The sequence below is a fragment of the Panthera leo genome, chromosome C2 (assembly GCF_018350215.1).
Source record: "Panthera leo isolate Ple1 chromosome C2, P.leo_Ple1_pat1.1, whole genome shotgun sequence".
NCBI classification, from domain to species: Eukaryota; Metazoa; Chordata; class Mammalia; order Carnivora; family Felidae; genus Panthera; species Panthera leo.
Window position 1 is genome coordinate 121,952,088 of NC_056687.1, and position 16,919 is coordinate 121,969,006.

Below are 16,919 nucleotides of genomic sequence, written 5' to 3' on the forward strand. Positions count from 1 at the left end.
AGGAGGAGAACCACGTAGACCTAAAGGGAGCGGATAGGATTTCTGGAAGAGGCTCAGCCAGAGCTCAGTCCTTTTTTTTATTTTCTTAAAATGTTTATTCTTGAGAGAGAGAGAGAGAGAGAGAGAGAGGGAGGGAGGGAGAGAAAGGGGGAGAGAGAGAGAGCGTGCATGCACGGGGTGAGGCGGGGTGGGGTGGGGGGAGCAGAGAGAGAGGGAGACACAGAATCTGAAGCAGGTTCCAGGCTCTGAGCTGTCAGCACAGAGCCGAACGTGGGGCCCGAACTCACGAACCATGAGATCATGACCTAAGCTGAAGTCGGATGCTGAGCTGACTGAGCCACCCAGGCGCCCGTAGGGCTCAGTCTTGAAAAGCAGATTGGAGCTGGTGTGTTTATAATTGCATTTGAGGAAACAGAATGAACCAAAGAAAAAGCACTAAGTAAAACTGTACTGGCTGCTGGGGGGCAACGGGAAGGTTTGCACTGTTTGTACTGAGTGTCAAGAGCCAGAGAAGGGAGGTGGGTTAGTCCAGGCACCACCCAACAGCTGCATCTTGAGTGAGGCTGCTATGCCCAAGGAAATCTGGCTGCCCAGAGGCCCCATGGGGCCGGGCCAGGGAGTCCTCACCTCTGGCTGGCACCCACAGGCAGGTGGGCTGCAAGGGTCTCACTCCCCCTACCCAGACCAGCCTATCTGATGACCCCAAGGAGTCCCACCACCAAGACAATACATGCACTGATGCCCACTCCCTCTCTGGAACTCCCTTTGGGCACAAAGCCACTAATTTCCAGGCCGGAGCAGGAGGAGCATGATCCCAGAATCCACGCCACTAATCAGTGCCAGCTTAAAGGACAGGCCAATTTCACGGACCGCTCTCACTTTCTAGGGCCAGGTTCTGTGCCTTCCTGGCACCGGCCGCCTTTGGGAATACAGGACAGGAGCAGGCCACAGGCTCAGCTCGACTCACAGGGGCAAACACCTTAAAGGATGCCTGTTAGGCAAGTGGTGTGCCTCATCCTGCACTCTGACCCAAAGCTGACCCTCCTGGGGCTCATCTCTTACCAGGTACTCTCCTCCTAAAGAACAGCCTGTCTTTTACCCTGGGGTAGTGAGAGATCATGCCCAGATGTGACGCACGTGGCAACAGCCATCCCCTGGCTATGGGGTAACGGTGGGGACGCCAATCAATGCTGCAGATCAATCCCAAGCCTGGCCCTGATGAAGGGTAGCATCAGGCCCAAGCCTCTTTAACCCTACTTGCAGGGTTCACTATGATCTGGTCACACCCCACAAATCCCACCTCATGTCCCAGCCCTTCCCACAACATGTAGTTAAGCATGGGGGCTCAGGGATCGGTTGGCTAGGTCTAGAGCCTTTCTCACACTCTTACTGAGCCACAGTTTCCCCATCTATGAAATGGAAACAACCATAGGCTCCAGCTCACAGGTTGTGTCAGGGCTAACGAGGTTAACAGGTGTAAGGGACCCAGCACAGTACCTGGCTCCTGATAAGTGCTCAATAAGTTAGCAGTGACTTCTTGTATGGTTTTAATACCTGCCACCCACATATGAAGTACTCACTCTACTTCCACTTTGTCTCTGCCCCAGCTCTATAACTAGAATGCCTGCAGGACCATGCCATAGAAGGTCAGAGCTTGAAGAGGTTTTAAATATCACTGATTCAAGTCCCTTGGTTGACCAGAAGAGAGGCCAGGTCAGGACCGGCACACGGCTCCAGGCTGCTTAGGGAGACTGGACCTGTGACTCAAATCCTTACTTCACAGAGAGTGACACCCAGCGCTTTGTCCTCATTACGCTCTCCCTCTCCACTGTAGAGGACACACTATGTGGCAGACACTTCTAACTGTTCTCAGGTGTCTATTTGCTCTTTTTTCTTACTAATGGAATCCTCTACGTTTTAGCTGGATACATGGCCATTCAGCTAGGGATACTATTTCCCAGAATCCCTTGCAACTAGCTGTTGTCATATGATCAACTTGGCCAATGACTTATGCTTACAAGTATTACGTGCAATTCTGGGTCAAAAGGAGGCTATCGGTCCTATCTCATTCTGACCTTCCTTCTTCCACCATTTCCCATGCTCTGAATCACTGGTGGGGTGGTAAGCCAGCTTTCTTGATGCGCATGGAGATAACATCCTAGTGGATAACACAGAAGAACCCTGGATGACCTCATTGGGCAGGCTACCCATTTCCCTGACTGCCTGTCAGCCCAAACTGCTTTGGGAGAGAATAAATAATCTCACAACCTTCTAAAATCACTGTTGTTTCACCTCTGTTAAAGCAGCCAAGCCAATATCCTAACTAGAACTTGCCACCAGCACTAAATGACATTGGTCCTCTTCTTGGGGGCTCCTTCTGTAGGTAATGATGAACACGCACACACACATTCATAACAAATTGCATTAGACAGAAAAAGCTCATCACATATTTAAGAATGTCACTCTTACATGATCTCACTCACGGTTTGTGGGTTTGAGCCCCACATTGGGCTCTATGCTAGCCGCATGGAGCCTCCTTAGAATTCTCTCTCTCCCTCTCTCTTTCTGCCCCTTCCCTGCTCTTTCTCTTTCTCTCTCAAAATAAATAAATAAACTTTAAGAATGTCACTCTTAGATATGATATAAATGAATCATGGCTATGATAACCTTTGTTCTTTTTGAGTTTTATTTTCTATTTTATCTTAAATTATGCATCTTTGGGGGCACCTGGGTAACTCAGCTGGTTAAGTGTCATACTCCTGATTTCAGCTCAGGTCATGCTCTCACAGTTTGAGAGATTGAGCCCCATGTCGGACTCTGCACTGACAGTGCAAAGCCTACTTGGGATTCTCCCTCTCCCTTTCTCTCTGCCCCTCCCTCGCTTGCTCTCTCTCTCTCAAAATAAATAAATAAACTTAAAAAAAAGCTTAAAAAAAACTGCTTATGCATCTTTGAAGATGGCTTGGCTGCAGGTAAGAAAAAAAGGCTAGCTAATGCAAAGGGACTCATCCATATTCTCACATAATGAAACATAGTTGAGGAATAGCAGCTCCAAGGTTAGTTAATTCAGCAACCCCAAAAGCATCATCAGGAAGCCAGAACCTGTCCCTGTCTGGACTCTATGCCATCCTCTGTCTTTGTCCTGTCCCTAGGATGACTTCCTCCAGGGGTTTTGAGATGGTGGCCACACTCACAGCCATCACCACCACACTTGGCAATCTGAAGAGGCAGAAGGGACAATCTTGCACATTTCTACTAGAAGCAAGGAAAGCTTTCCCAGAAACCCCCCAGTGGATTTCTCCTAATGTCTCATTGAAGAATAGTGTCAGGAGCCCATGCAAAAACCCATCACGGGCTCCAGCAATGGGCCACAGCAAGTAAGTGAAAACACCTGGGATTCACCTCCTGCTAGAGGCCCACAGAGGAAGGGAGAGGGTGGAGGCAGGCACAGAATCAGAGTTCTGTTAGGAACGAGGGAGCAAGGGGTTGTCTGCAAAAACCCACCGTTGGAGAAGATTTGACAATACACACAATTATTCTAAAAAATAATGACAGTACTGGCACTTTTCAGATCTAGCAATCAAAGCACATACAGTCATAATTAGATGTTTAAGAAACATCAGCGCTGGCTTGCTCAGGTGCAATTCGGCAGTGACACATGGCAGAGCGGCATCCCTCAGCCTGCTGACTGTGGTGCCTGTTCCAGCATCAAGACCTTTTATTCCCTATTTTACATGTGTTCAAATATACAACATGAATTATCTACCTACCATTTCTTCCCAGAAAGGATTTGAGGCAGATCATCTGCAGAGTTAGTGTTTTTAATCCTTGAAATATTAAAGGCTTCCGCCCCCCACCCCCTCCACCATTTCTGAACTACATGTTCCTGCCACTCTCTCCTTTGAGGTTTTTTTCCAGCTCTAAAAGGATAAACTTGTCAAGGTGCCTGATCATTTCTCGGGACCAGAACAGATTGAAATAACTAATTCATCAAGCCAGGATTTTCAATCTTATGTACTCCCCAGTGATCTCTTTCTGACATTGTAGGAGAAGCCTGTGTTCCATCCAACTTCACTGCTTTGCTTCTCCTCAAGTTGCAGAAGTAGCGACATCTGAAATTGGCATATTCTTACGTTAGAATGTCAAGAGCAACTATAAGTACCTCAACAAAAAAAGGGAGACCATGCAGTTGGCATGATTTACTCATCACAAAGCCACGTTAAAAATACAGCTAGCTGATTCTTTTTTATTTTGCAAGCAAACTGTGTCAATTAAAAGTTTGTTAAAATGTCAAGGAAAGCACAGAACATTAAATAGGCAAGGCTGAAAAACTAGAAATACAAGCCTACAATGAAGGTTTGCGTGGTGAAAGCCAAATTTCACAGGCAGAAAATAAAAAGAGCTTACAAGGGCCTGAGAATCACAGCTGTGCAACGTGAATCAGGCACACCTGGAAATGGAGGTTGCCAAGGCCACTTCTGCTTTCTGAAAGCTGTGTTGTCTGTGTTAACAATACTACACAGAAACAGGATTTTGTTCTGGACAGGCTCGTGAGTGAGAGCACTGATGCATGCCACAGATCAAGGGGTTTTGCCCAAGGAGGGCTTTTTTTCAGGCTAGAAGCACGCTTACTGACAGAGCTTTGACTAAACCCTGGGCTCACTGCCGGCTCATTCCGTGACTTGATCATGATGAGGCATGGAGTGCCAGGTCCCTTGTAGACAATCACTGCCATTGCCAAGGGCAGGAACTCCATGCCCTTGAAATATGTTTTAGAAAACTGCTGACAGTCCAGAGGGGGTTTGGCAGCATCAGTATCAGTACAGAATGAGCCCTCCTGCTCAAGGAGGGGGTCAAGTGTGGGCAGCCACCTGCTGGCAATGCTGTGGGGGGGGGGAGGGGGGGCTGATGTGAGTGACCTCTAGGAGCCCTTCATGTACCTGAGACCCAAGGATTCTCTGGTCCATATCTCAAAATAAGCTCTCAACCTTTTTTAGGGAGCTCCTTTGCACTTACAAACTCTACAATAACAGAGCTAAGAACACTGTCACACAGAATCACAGGCATTTAGCTCGGGAAGAAAGCTGAATTGCTATCTGGTCCAAGCTCCCTTCCAATGGAGTAGAGACTAACGCTGTTATAAGCTCCAAAACTTTGATTTGGCTTAGGTTAAAGGTGTAATTAAACATAAACCTCAAAGTCAATGGTACTCATCATACACAATAGTGAAAAGCTGAGAGCTTTTCCTCTAAGATCAGGAACAAGAAAAGGACACCCACTCTCACACTTTTATTCAACATAGTACTGGAAGCCCTTCACAGAGCAATTAGGTAAGAAGATGAAATAAAAGACGTCCAAATTAGGATGCAAGAAATAATACGGTGTCTATTTGCAGGATATATTTTTATATATATATATATATATGTTTATATATATATATATATAAACAACCTAAAGAGTCCACCAAAAAGCTGTCAAAGCTAAGAAGTGAATTCAGTAAAGTTGCAGGACACAAAATCAATATACAAAAATTAGTTGCATTTCTATACACTAACAACAAATTCTCAGAGAGAGAAATTAAGAAAACAACCCTGTTTATAATTGCATCAAAAAGAATAAAATACCTAGGAATAAATTTAACTAGCAAGATGAAAGACCTGTATACTGCAAACTAAGACACTGATGGAAAAATCTAAAGAAGACACAAATAAACGGAAAGATGTTCTGTGATGATCAGCTGAATGAATACTGTTCAAATAGCCATACTATTCAAAGCAATGTACAGAGTCAAAGTTCAATAACATTTTTCACAAAAATAGGAAATACAACCCTAAAATTTGTATGTAACCACAAAAAACAAACAAAACAACCAAATAAAGCACTCTTGAGAAAGAAGAACAAAGCTGGAAGGATCACACTTCCTGACATTAAACTATATCAGGGGCGCCTGGGTGGCGCAGTCGGTTAAGCGTCCGACTTCAGCCAGGTCACGATCTTGCGGTCTGTGAGTTCGAGCCCCGCGTCAGGCTCTGGGCTGATGGCTCGGAGCCTGGAGCCTGTTTCCGATTCTGTGTCTCCCTCTCTCTCTGCCCCTCCCCCGTTCATGCTCTGTCTCTCTCTGTCCCAAAAATAAAAATAAAAAAAACGTTGAAAAAAAAAAAAAAAAAACAACTATATCAAAAACTACAGTAATCAAAACAGTATGGTATTAGCATAAAAACAGACACAGAGACCAATGGAACAGAATAGAAATACCAGAAATAAACCCATGCATATATAGTCCATTAACTTATGACAAAGGAACCAAGAATATACAATGGAGAAAGGGCAGTGTCTCCAATAAATGGTGTTGGAAAAACTGGACAGCCACATGGAATAGAAGGAAATGGAACCCCCTATCTTATACTATCCACAAAAATCAAGTCAAAATGGATTAAATACTTAAATGTAAGACCTGAAACCATAAAACTCCTAGAAGAAAACACAGGGGGTAAGCTCCTTGACACCAGTCTTGGCAATAACTTTTTGGATTTGACACTAAAAGCAAAGACAACAAAAGCAAAAATAACCAAGTGGGACTACATCAAACTAAGAAGCTTCTGCAGAGCAGAAGAAATAGTCAACAAAATGAAAAGGCAACCTATGGAATGGGAGAAAATATTTGCTAATCATGTATCAGATAAAGGATCAATATCCAAAATATATAAAGAACTCATATAACTTGATAGCAAAAAAATAATTAAACCAATGTGCAGAGGAATTGAATGAACATTTCTCCAAGGAAGATGTACAAATGGCCAACAGGTACATGAAAAGATGCTCCACATTACTAATCTACAGAGAAATACAAAATACAATTCAAAACCACAATGAGATATCACTTTGCACCTGTTGGAATGGCTATTACCAAAACAATGGCTATTTTACAAGAGATACTAAGTGCTGGCAAGGATGTGGAGAAAAGGGAACTATTGTGCACCATTGGTGGGAATGTAAATTGGCACAGCCACTGGAGAAAAATGTATAGCGGTCTCTCCAAAAATTAAAAATAGAACTACCATATGATCTAACAATCCCACTTCTGGGTATATATCTGAAGGAACCAAATCAGCATCTTGAAGAGATATCTGTACCCCACGTTCATAGCAGCATTTTTTACAATAGCTAAGATGTGGCAACAACTTAAGTGTCCATTGACAGATAAAGAAAATGTGCAAAAGATTAATGGCGTATTATTCAGTCATCAAAAAAAGAAGGAAATCCTATCATATGCAACAACATGGCTGGACCTTAAAAGCATTATGTTTTCACTTATATGTGGAATCTAAAAAAAACCAAACTCATAGAAACAGAACAGTTTGGTGGTTATCAGAGGCAGGGATGGGGTAGGGGAAATGGGTGAAGGTGAACAAAAGGTCCAAACTCCTGATTACAAGATATATAAGTCCTGGGGATGTAATGGATAGCATGGTGACTATAATTAACAATATTCTATTGTATACCTGAAAGTTGCTGAAAGAGTAAATCTTTTTTCTTGTTTTTTTTTTTTTTTTTCATTTTTATTTATTTGAGAGAGAGCGCAAGTTTGCACAAGTGAGGAAGAGGCACAGAGGGAGAGGGAGAGAGAATCTTAAACAGACTCCATGCTCAGTGGGGAGCCCCATGCGGGGTTCAATCCCACGACCCTGAGATCATGACCTGAGCCGAAATCAAGAGTCAGACGCTCAAATGGCTAAGCCACCTAGGTACCCCAGAAAGAGTAAACCTTTAAAGTTCTCATCACAAGAAAAAAACTTATAAATAGTTGAGGAGATGGATGTTAACCAAACTTGTGGTGATCATTTCACATACATATATACATATATCAAATCATTATGTTGTACACCTTAATACGATGTTATATGTCAATCATATCTCAACACAACTGGAAAGGAAAGAAGATAGGATAGGACTTGATACTGAATAAACAGAAATGTGCAGTATTAAAGAAAAAAATAAAGTAATCCAAAGAAAAGAGGAAAAAACACTTAGGAACAACATATTATAGAAGGTGGGGATTCCGCTAGCCTGGGTCCCCAAATTTCTGGGTGGAGCAGAGGTCCCACCACTTTCACGAACCCCCATCCTTAATACCGCCATCTTGGAGCCAAACTGGACTGTTTTTATAAAGGAAAAATAATGTATTGTGTTAAGCCACTGAACTTCGGGAATTCGTTACAGTAGCTTAACACTAATACTTATCTGTATATATAGGCTTTTGAATAAGATTAAACCAATATACATAAAACACCATAATGATGTGGGAAACAAAGGCAGAAGGAAATGGCAGATAAAATTAAATTTCCTTATAACCTGCAGCCCACTGACAAATACTTGAGGCTGGCAGAGTAAGACATTTCTCCAGGAACTCCCTACTGTCTTCATGTTAATACTTTGCTAGGGGGAAAAACAACCTTCGCTTGACAATAGCTAGGCCTCCAGTATCCATGAATCTTCTTTACCATATCAAGGTCCCTTTGGAAACTTCCTTTAACTTTACCACCTCAGTCTCTCTTCACAGTCCTGGGGCAGCTCTTCCTGCCCACAGGTCCCATCCCCATGCTTTAATAAAATCACCTTTTTGAGCCAAAGACATCTTAATACTTCTTTCTTGGCCATACGCTCCGGACCCTACCGCCACTCCAAAACCCTATCAATAATAGCTCAATAATGGTTAATTCCTTTCCATTTTTGGTCTGCTACCATCTGAAAATATACCAATAAAATCTTTTTTTTTTCTCTCAAAGCAAGAGTTTTCTAGGAATTTTTAAATGTGCAGGTTGGAAAAAGAAAAAAATAAATAAATGTGCAGGTTGGGGTTAGCCCCATAAACTTATCATCAAGCAACATTTTCGGGAGAGACCTGGTCATTTACATCTTAAAACCACTCTGTCATCTGGAATATGGTACTTACCTTGAAACCTAACTTGAAGCTGAGACAAGTAGAGGTCTTGCAACAAAGATGTCATTCGGAGGATGGTAGGTCCTTTCAAGTTTTCCAGAGCAGGCCATACTTACCTGTAAATCACTAGGGGTTCTATAAAATAAACAAACAAACAAAAAAACAAACAAATAAATAGATGACTTCTGTTTACGTATCAGTTTCCACAAACGTAAGCTAAATGAACCAATACTTATTCTGTATTATCATCATTAAAATAAGTTTCTACATTGAGTTTCTGAGTATGTCTACTAAAGAGAGCAAAGACCTATCCTGTAACATTTAGAGATTTGTTTTAATAGTCATCTTCCAAGGTTTGCTGTTTTATTACTTGGGCACTATTGATTGTTAACTGTTGCACTATTTGTTGGGTGTTACAGGACATCATAATGGTAGTTATGTTTGCTGTAAACTCTGTTCAGCTGACAGTGTTGTGAACTCTGTTGGCTACGGAAGATTGGCTCTGCCCACCTACCTTATGATAACTGACCACAGACTGCCATATCATTGGTGTTATTATAACTCGTTTAATCAGGATGGAGATCTATGCTTCCTTTTCTGAAACTAGGAACATACTGAAAGTCCTTTGTAATAAATAATTCTAACATTAACTTAAAGACATAATGCAAAATCTTGTCTTTCCAGAGGTCTGTCTTCTTTTCACTGAGGTATAATTTACATATAGCATTATATTAGTTTCAGATGCACAACATAATGATTTAATATTTGTATGTTTTGCAAAATGATCACCACAATAAGCCTAGTTAACATTCCTCACCATAGTTAATATTCATCACCATACATAGTTCAATTTTGTTCTTATACGAGAACTCTTAAGATCTACTCTTAGCAACTTTCAAATACACAATATAGTATTACTAACTATAGTCACCATGCTGTACATTACGTCTCCATGACTTAATTATTTTATAACTGGTATTTTGTACCTCTGGAGCTCCTTCACCCATTTTGTCCAGCCCCACCCCCACCTGGCAACCATTAATCTATTGTCTATATCTATGACCTCATTTTTTTTTAAGATTCCGCGTGTAAGTGAGATCATAGGACTGTCTTCTATAATCCTCCTGGAAGGTGGTCAACAAAACTCTGGCCATTTAGCAGTTTCCCATAATGCTCTTAGGATGCTGATCAAACCCTGCCCAAGGCCTACAAGGCTCACTGTCAGTCCGGGCTCACTGGTACGACTACCAGTCATCCTGGCCATCTCTGAGCCCCACAAAACAGCCTTGCTCCTTGGGGATTTGGTGCCTGTGTCCATGCATGTCCTCTGATGACCCAATTAGGAGGTGGGTCAGCTGGGTAGATGCCTGGGGTTCGAGTCCACAAAAGGCACCAACCACCCCCCACCCCATCCCCCACCAAGAAAGGAGATGAAGAAAACTCTCCTTTCTGGAGCTATTTGGGGCAGGGGAAGAAGGTGGGACCCCCAAGGGGCATGCTGGAGCCAGGATGCAGGCCATAAGACTGCCTTCTCTGGAGGACGCTGGTGAGCTGAGGCAGGTGGGTAGGTTTAAAGCCAAGGATAAGAAGCTAGGAGGAGCAGAAGGTGAGGGTGTGGTGGTTCTGGAGCACATCTACAAGTTTTCTGTCACATCTCCCATCAAGAGGGAGTTCTAGCTCCCCTGATCAGGCTTCAGGACTACCTTAGTGAATAGAATGGGACAGAAATGATGCTGTGTGACCTCTAAGACCAGGTCAGGAAAGTCCATGAGATTCTATCTGGCTTGCTCTCTCTTGGACCATTTGCTTTAGAGGCCTGAAGCGACCATGTGAGAGCCCACCCGGAGACAGGGACACCCAGGCAGCCACTGAGGCTTCCCAGCCCAGGCATCAGACATGTGAGTCAGGGAATATCTGGATGATTCTAGACCACCCACTGCCTGCATAACTGTGAGAGACCCGCGTGAGAAACACAAGCTGGCCCTGTCCACCTCCAGACCATGAGGATAACAGTGAAATGATGGCTGTTTTAAGTCACCAAATTTGGGGATGATTTCTTACGCAGCAGTAGTGATGAGGCCAGAGACTTTGTCTTGCTCCCTACTCTTCTGTCCTCAGTACCAAAAACAGTACCTGGCCCAGGTAATCAATCAATGTCTGCTGGATGGCTGAATGGACAGATGAATGTGCAGAGGAGAGGCTCACTACAGTCACCGGCAATCCATCCTTTCTGCCTTTCCCCAGCCAGCAGGCTGCTATCTCTCCTCTGCCCTTCCACCTTTCCCACATAGCTAACTCACCATCAGCCTTCGGACCCCAGCTCAAAGATCATTTTCTCAGGGAAGCTGCCCTTGAACTCCCCTGTCTAGATCAGGGTCCTGTCTGACACTCTCAAGTCATTCTGTATCTCTCCTTCAGGACACTCTCCGGGACTATTAGTACATAATCAAACAACTACACTGAAAAGCTGACTGGCTGTCTCCTGGGACTCACTACAAACCACCCTACGGCAGCGATAGGGTCTGTTCACAAGCGTGCCTCTGGTGGACAAAGCCTAGCACAGACCTGGCTGACTGTGTGTCAGAACATTTCTGGAGACTGGTAACATATACAGCTCAGCTGTTTTGACTCACAATACTTCTGACACCAAACGTTGTTGTTGTTTTTTTTTTTTTTCCCCACACCAACCAATTCTCCAACTCTGTGGACACCAGCTGGGTGTCCTACAATTTAATTCTGACACCGACTATCCCAAATTAGTGTTGGACTCCACAGGTTGAAGGACTCAGTTCCAAAGACTGCCCCCACTTCAGATGCCAGTTACAAGCACAGGGTCCCCAAATTACCCACTTTTGTCTAATCTAGTTACAAAGTCAGAGGTGGGGCCTCCCACAACCCTTCCCCCTTTCAGGTTCAATAATTTGCTACAACAGCTCACAAAACTGGAGAACATTTTACTTGCTGTCACCATAGATTTATTATATAAAGGATACAACTCAGGAACAGCCAAATGGAAGGAATGCACAGGGCAAGGTGTGGGGCCAGGGCGCAGGGCTTCCATGCTCTCTCCAGGCATGCTGCCCTCCTAGCACGCGGATGTGCTGCCAACCCGGAAGCTCTCTAAATCCCCGCTGTTTAGAGGTTTTTATAGAGGTCTCCTTTCATCTATGACGGACTAAATCATAGGCCATTGGTGGGGCTTAAAGTCCAAACCTCTAACGGTGCTTTGGCCTTTCAGGCAACCAGCTCCCATCCAGAAGCTTATCTAACCCCCTCTCCTGACCCCCAGACCAGCAGTCATTAGCACCTAAAAGATACTCTTAGCACTCTGGAGATTCCGTGTTCCAGGAGCTGTGTGCCCTGAACTGGGGGGCAAAGACCATATATTTATTTTTTATGATACCATCCTGCTATTAGACGGTGCTCATTTTTATTGTTCTCAATAATACTGAGCTAGAATTGGCCTCTAACTAGTAGCCTACCCTCCATCAGGCTGTCCAAAGCCACTCACACCGTGGTCATTCACACCACACAGACCCCCGGGAACTGGTCTGAGTGTCTTCTTCAGGTTTACACACAGCTGTCGGGGGAAGAGCCGGAATCTGAAGCCAACTCTTCAGACTTGACAGTTCAACACGATGTCCCTCACACCACCCTGCCTCCCGGATGTTTCCGCCGATGTGAGATGCTCTGGGAGCATCATAATCTCCTTATCCAAAACAACAACAACAAAAACAACAACAAACAAAGCTGTGCACTTTTAATGGAGCACACAAAACAGGTGAAGCTTCTTAATATTTAACAGATAGTATTCAATGTCCCTATAAAACAAGAGCTCATGGTGATATTTACTTTAGGCACCTCCCTGCCAAATGCCTAAGGGATGAGCCCCTGAGCAAACATCTAATTCAGATTTTAATTTGCTTCATTTCCTGGGCAGATCCCACAATCCCCCACAGAAGGTGCTCCTTCTGCTTTCCCTTCTTTTCTATTACTTGTCATTCCCCAGGCTGCTGGAGATTAAGGACTTAAATAAACTAAGATAAAGAACATTCCAGGTCATCTGCACCGTTCAGTGAAATAGCACCCCTGAACAAGTGAGCTTTTGAAGACCATGCAATGACCCAGAAAATGTGAACATTTTAATGTGACTTAATGTGAAAAACTAAAAAAGGATACAGAGCCATGCCCTGCACGACCCAATTTTTTTTTTTTAATGTGTGTATGTATATGCTTGGAAAAGCTGGATGGAAAGAAATACAAATTTAAAAATGACATCGTATGTCTCACCCTTCAGATTGGCAAAAAAATAAAAAGATCATCCATCTCTAGTGGATGTTAGTCCCAATGGGTGGGGGGGGGGGGATACATTCTTTCACACACTGTCGGTAAGAGGGTTAAGTGGAACAGTATTTGTGAAGAAGAACTGTGGTCTCATTAAAACAGTAAACACACATACCTTTTGCCCCAGGAATTTGGATTCTGGATATCTAATCCCCAAAAATGTTTATTCATGTATATAAAGCAGCAGTAAGAATAAATATAAAAATTTGAAAACTGAAATGTACCCCAGAGGGAAATGGTTGGAAAATTACAGTTTGTTCATATAATGGAACAGGATTTAGCCTTTAAAAAGAAAGAGGGGGGCACCTGACAGGCTCAGTTGGTAGAGCATGTGACTCTTGATCTTGGGGTTGTGAATTTGAGCACCACGTTGGGTATAGAGATTACTTAAAAATAAAATCTTTTAAAAAAAGAAGGGAAGGGACGGGAAAGGAGAAAGAGATGGGCTTAGGTGTGGATGTGGACAAACCTCCAGATTCTGCCAAGTGAAAAATGAATGAGAGAGAGTGTGCAAGTGGCAGTGATGTGGAAATGGTGGGGTTCGGAGTGAATGGTTAAGAAAGAATTCTTGAATCCTCTTCGGTGCAAACAGGAGGTTTTAGTAAAGCATGGGGATAGGGCCTATGGGTTGGAAGAGCTGTACTGGGATTAAGAGAGGGTTAGGGATAGCATAAGTCTCTAAGGAATTTTGGAAGCAAGGTTTCCAGGACCTTAAGAGGCTAGCTGTTAGGAAAAGGTCCTTTACTACTGTCTAGTAAAACCCTAGTCATGAGACCCTTTAGATGCATATCTGTGGGCCATGTGCTTGGAGGATGACTGCTAACATGTATCTTGGGGAGCAGAGATAAAGGAAGTTTCCAAGGAAATTTTTATATGTTAACGTAGACTTACAGGATCCTGGAGGTGAGGCCACTGTTAAGCTAAGGTTGCCTTTTGCCCTTAGCAAAGTGTCGTCATCGAGGGGGTTGAGCTCCTACAGGAAGGTCACTCTGCCCGTGTCAAGGACTTGTCAATGGGCTCTAAACTGTAAAGAAATTTAATTTTTTTCTTTTGCCTTTGTTCTCTATTTCAGCAGCATAATAGATACAGTGCTTATCTATTGTATAGGTGTCTCTGAAGGTAAAACAAACATTTGCACAACTCAACATATACCAGGAAATTTTAAGAAAACATGTAAACTTACAGAATAAGGTGTGGAAGGAGATAGTCCCCAAGTTAATAGTGGTTATCTCTACTGTGGACTTTTCAATATTTACTGACATATTTAATGCTTTGTTTTTACAGTGTGTTATGGTACAAATAACAAACGGTTAGTAATGACAGAAAATGTTATGTTAAGTCAAAGGAGCAAGCTATAATACAGCATATACAGTTTGAGCTCAATTACGTTATAAAGAAGATACATTACAAAACTGGACTGAGTCATCTGAAACAGGGCTGAAGAGTGAGACTTTTTACTGTTATACTCTTTAGTGCTATTTTTTTAAATCAATAAAAGTGACAATTCTTAAAGAAACCCTGGAAAGAGAAAATAGACCCTTAGTGTTAGGAGTGGTTATGGCTGGGACTACAGTAATTTTACTCTGCTTTGAAACCAACTGCAAGGGTGAAAGACTGGTTTACAACTCTTGAAGCAGGTGGTAGCATCCTGGAAGACTTCTTTTCTCATTTATAGTCTTGCATTTTCCAAATTTTCTTAAACATTTATGACTTTTAAAATCAGAAAAAAAAGAAAGCTGTAGAATTTATTTAAATTAACAATTTTTTAAATGTTTATTTATTTCTCAGAGGGAGGGAGAGAGAGAAAGAGAGAGACAGAGAGTGAGAGTGGGGGAAGGGTAGAGAGGGAGGGAGAAACAGAATCCGAAACAGGCTCCAGGCTCTGAGCTGTCAGCACACAGGCCAATGCGGGGCTTGAACTTGCGAGATGTGAGATTATGACCTGAACCGAAGCCAGACGCCCAACCAACTGAGCCACCCAGGCGCCCCTATTTAAATTATTTTTTAAACAATGTTAAACAAGAAGTCACAAGGCAGGTACCTAAGCTATTGAGAGACCAGTGGTTTTGAAAGAGTACCTGCTTTCAAAACTAATGCAACATGAAACCTGATGTCGTAAGAAAGATAAAATCATAGTTTACTGGGAGGGGTCTGGCGCCCCACTCAGCAGAAGCCCCATCATACCCAAAGAAACCAGGGCTCCAGGAACTCCATTAGGAAATGCACTATATAAATAGACTGAGGCTACAGGGTTAGGGAAGGGGACATGTGCTAAATGGTCAGATGGGGCTTTAAGGAAGAGACAGAAACTGCGAAAGCTACAAGGGCAGGTAGGATGTTAGTGGGCATGCCTGATGTGAGCAGGCATTTCAAGGAGGATAAATAATGTATACAGTGGTACACATGCAGAGGCAGAATCCACCCTCCCTACACTGTTGACTGATGACAGGTTTTATGCAGTCACTCATCAGTGAACAGGGTGGAGAATGAGTGGGGCCAGACTAGGCTGCTGTAGGAGGAGGGAGCCACAGAAGGTTCCTGAACACACGCCTGACAGGATGAAGGCGGCAACATAGAAACATCACTCAGAAGCTGACAGATACACTCCTGTATATACATCTCACCCTTGAGTTTACAGCAAGGCACTGGCAGCCAAGAATGCAGACAACCTTGCCGGCTTTGACATTTGGGGGCTTGCGGCTCGTCACCATACAAATGCTAGCTTCTGCCAAGCTTGTGCTGCATTTGGGCAGAGTATCAGCCAGACAGGCTGCAGGCCTTCCTCCAGGGCTACCCTGGAAGGAGCCCACATTCCAAGGGCAATGGGGCTGGGACCCCAAGTCACAGCTCATGGTGCCTCCCTGGGACTGAGAGCCGGGCCTTTTACTCCACTGCTTACCAGCTGCAGTACCTCAGGCAAGTTACTTAACCTCTCTGAGCTGGTTTCCTCACCTGTAAATGGTGATTCGATTATTCACTCAACAAATATTTACTGAGCCCCTGCAATACGCCAAGCACAGTTATAGAAGCTGGGGATCAGCAGTGACCAAAGTAGTCCAAAATCCCTTCCCTCACAGAGCTTATATTCTAGCGGAATATAAAATCACCCACTTTCTGGGGTTGTGGAAGGGACTGCACTTAGGGTACTAAGGATTCCGTACCTAAGTCTAGCGTATGTACGGGTTTCCCCCGCACATCACCAAGCAGTTCTCTGACCCTAGCTGGGTGTCCTACAACTCAACTCAATTCTGACCCTACCTGCCTGGAGATAGCGTCAGAGTCCACAGGTTAAGGGCTCAGCTTCCCCCCAGCCCTCACCACTTCAGAGGCCGATGGCAAAGCCAGGTTGTCCCTTGTGTTTCTGACTGGAGGTCTGTCTCCCTCTTTGGTTCAATTAATTTGCTAGAGTGGCTCACAGAACCCAGAGACACATTTTACTTACTAGATCACCGGTTTACTATAAAAGGACAGAATTCAGGAATAGTCAGATGGAAGAGGTGCACAGGGAAAAATATGCATGTGGGAAAGGTCACTTAGTTTTCATGCTCTCTCCCAGGGTGCTAGTCTCCCGCACCCCCAAGTGCTCTCCCTGGAAATTCTTCAAACCCGTCCTTTTGTGTTTTTATGGAGGCTT

The 16,919-nt window shown here is 43.7% G+C and overlaps 1 protein-coding gene and 1 long non-coding RNA gene across 6 annotated transcripts in view; one reads left to right on the top strand and one right to left on the bottom strand.

Moving 5' to 3' along the window:
- PXYLP1 (2-phosphoxylose phosphatase 1) overlaps nt 1-16,919 on the bottom strand; it is a 71,044-nt gene that overhangs the window by 42,884 nt on the left and 11,241 nt on the right. For 2 of the 5 annotated variants that reach the window (XM_042955840.1, XM_042955842.1), the window contains exon 2: nt 8,954-9,076. The gene's annotated coding sequence lies outside the window, so the exon portion shown is untranslated. Of the gene's footprint in view, nt 1-1,580; nt 1,680-8,953; nt 9,077-9,863; nt 9,880-11,241; nt 11,301-16,919 lie in introns of those variants that run through there. The other 3 variants (XM_042955841.1, XM_042955843.1, XM_042955845.1) reach the window with 3 other exon arrangements.
- Nucleotides 10,054-13,210, top strand: LOC122230142. The gene is made up of 3 exons (XR_006207299.1): nt 10,054-10,501; nt 12,510-12,722; nt 12,951-13,210. It is a non-coding gene; the product is annotated as an uncharacterized LOC122230142 (long non-coding RNA).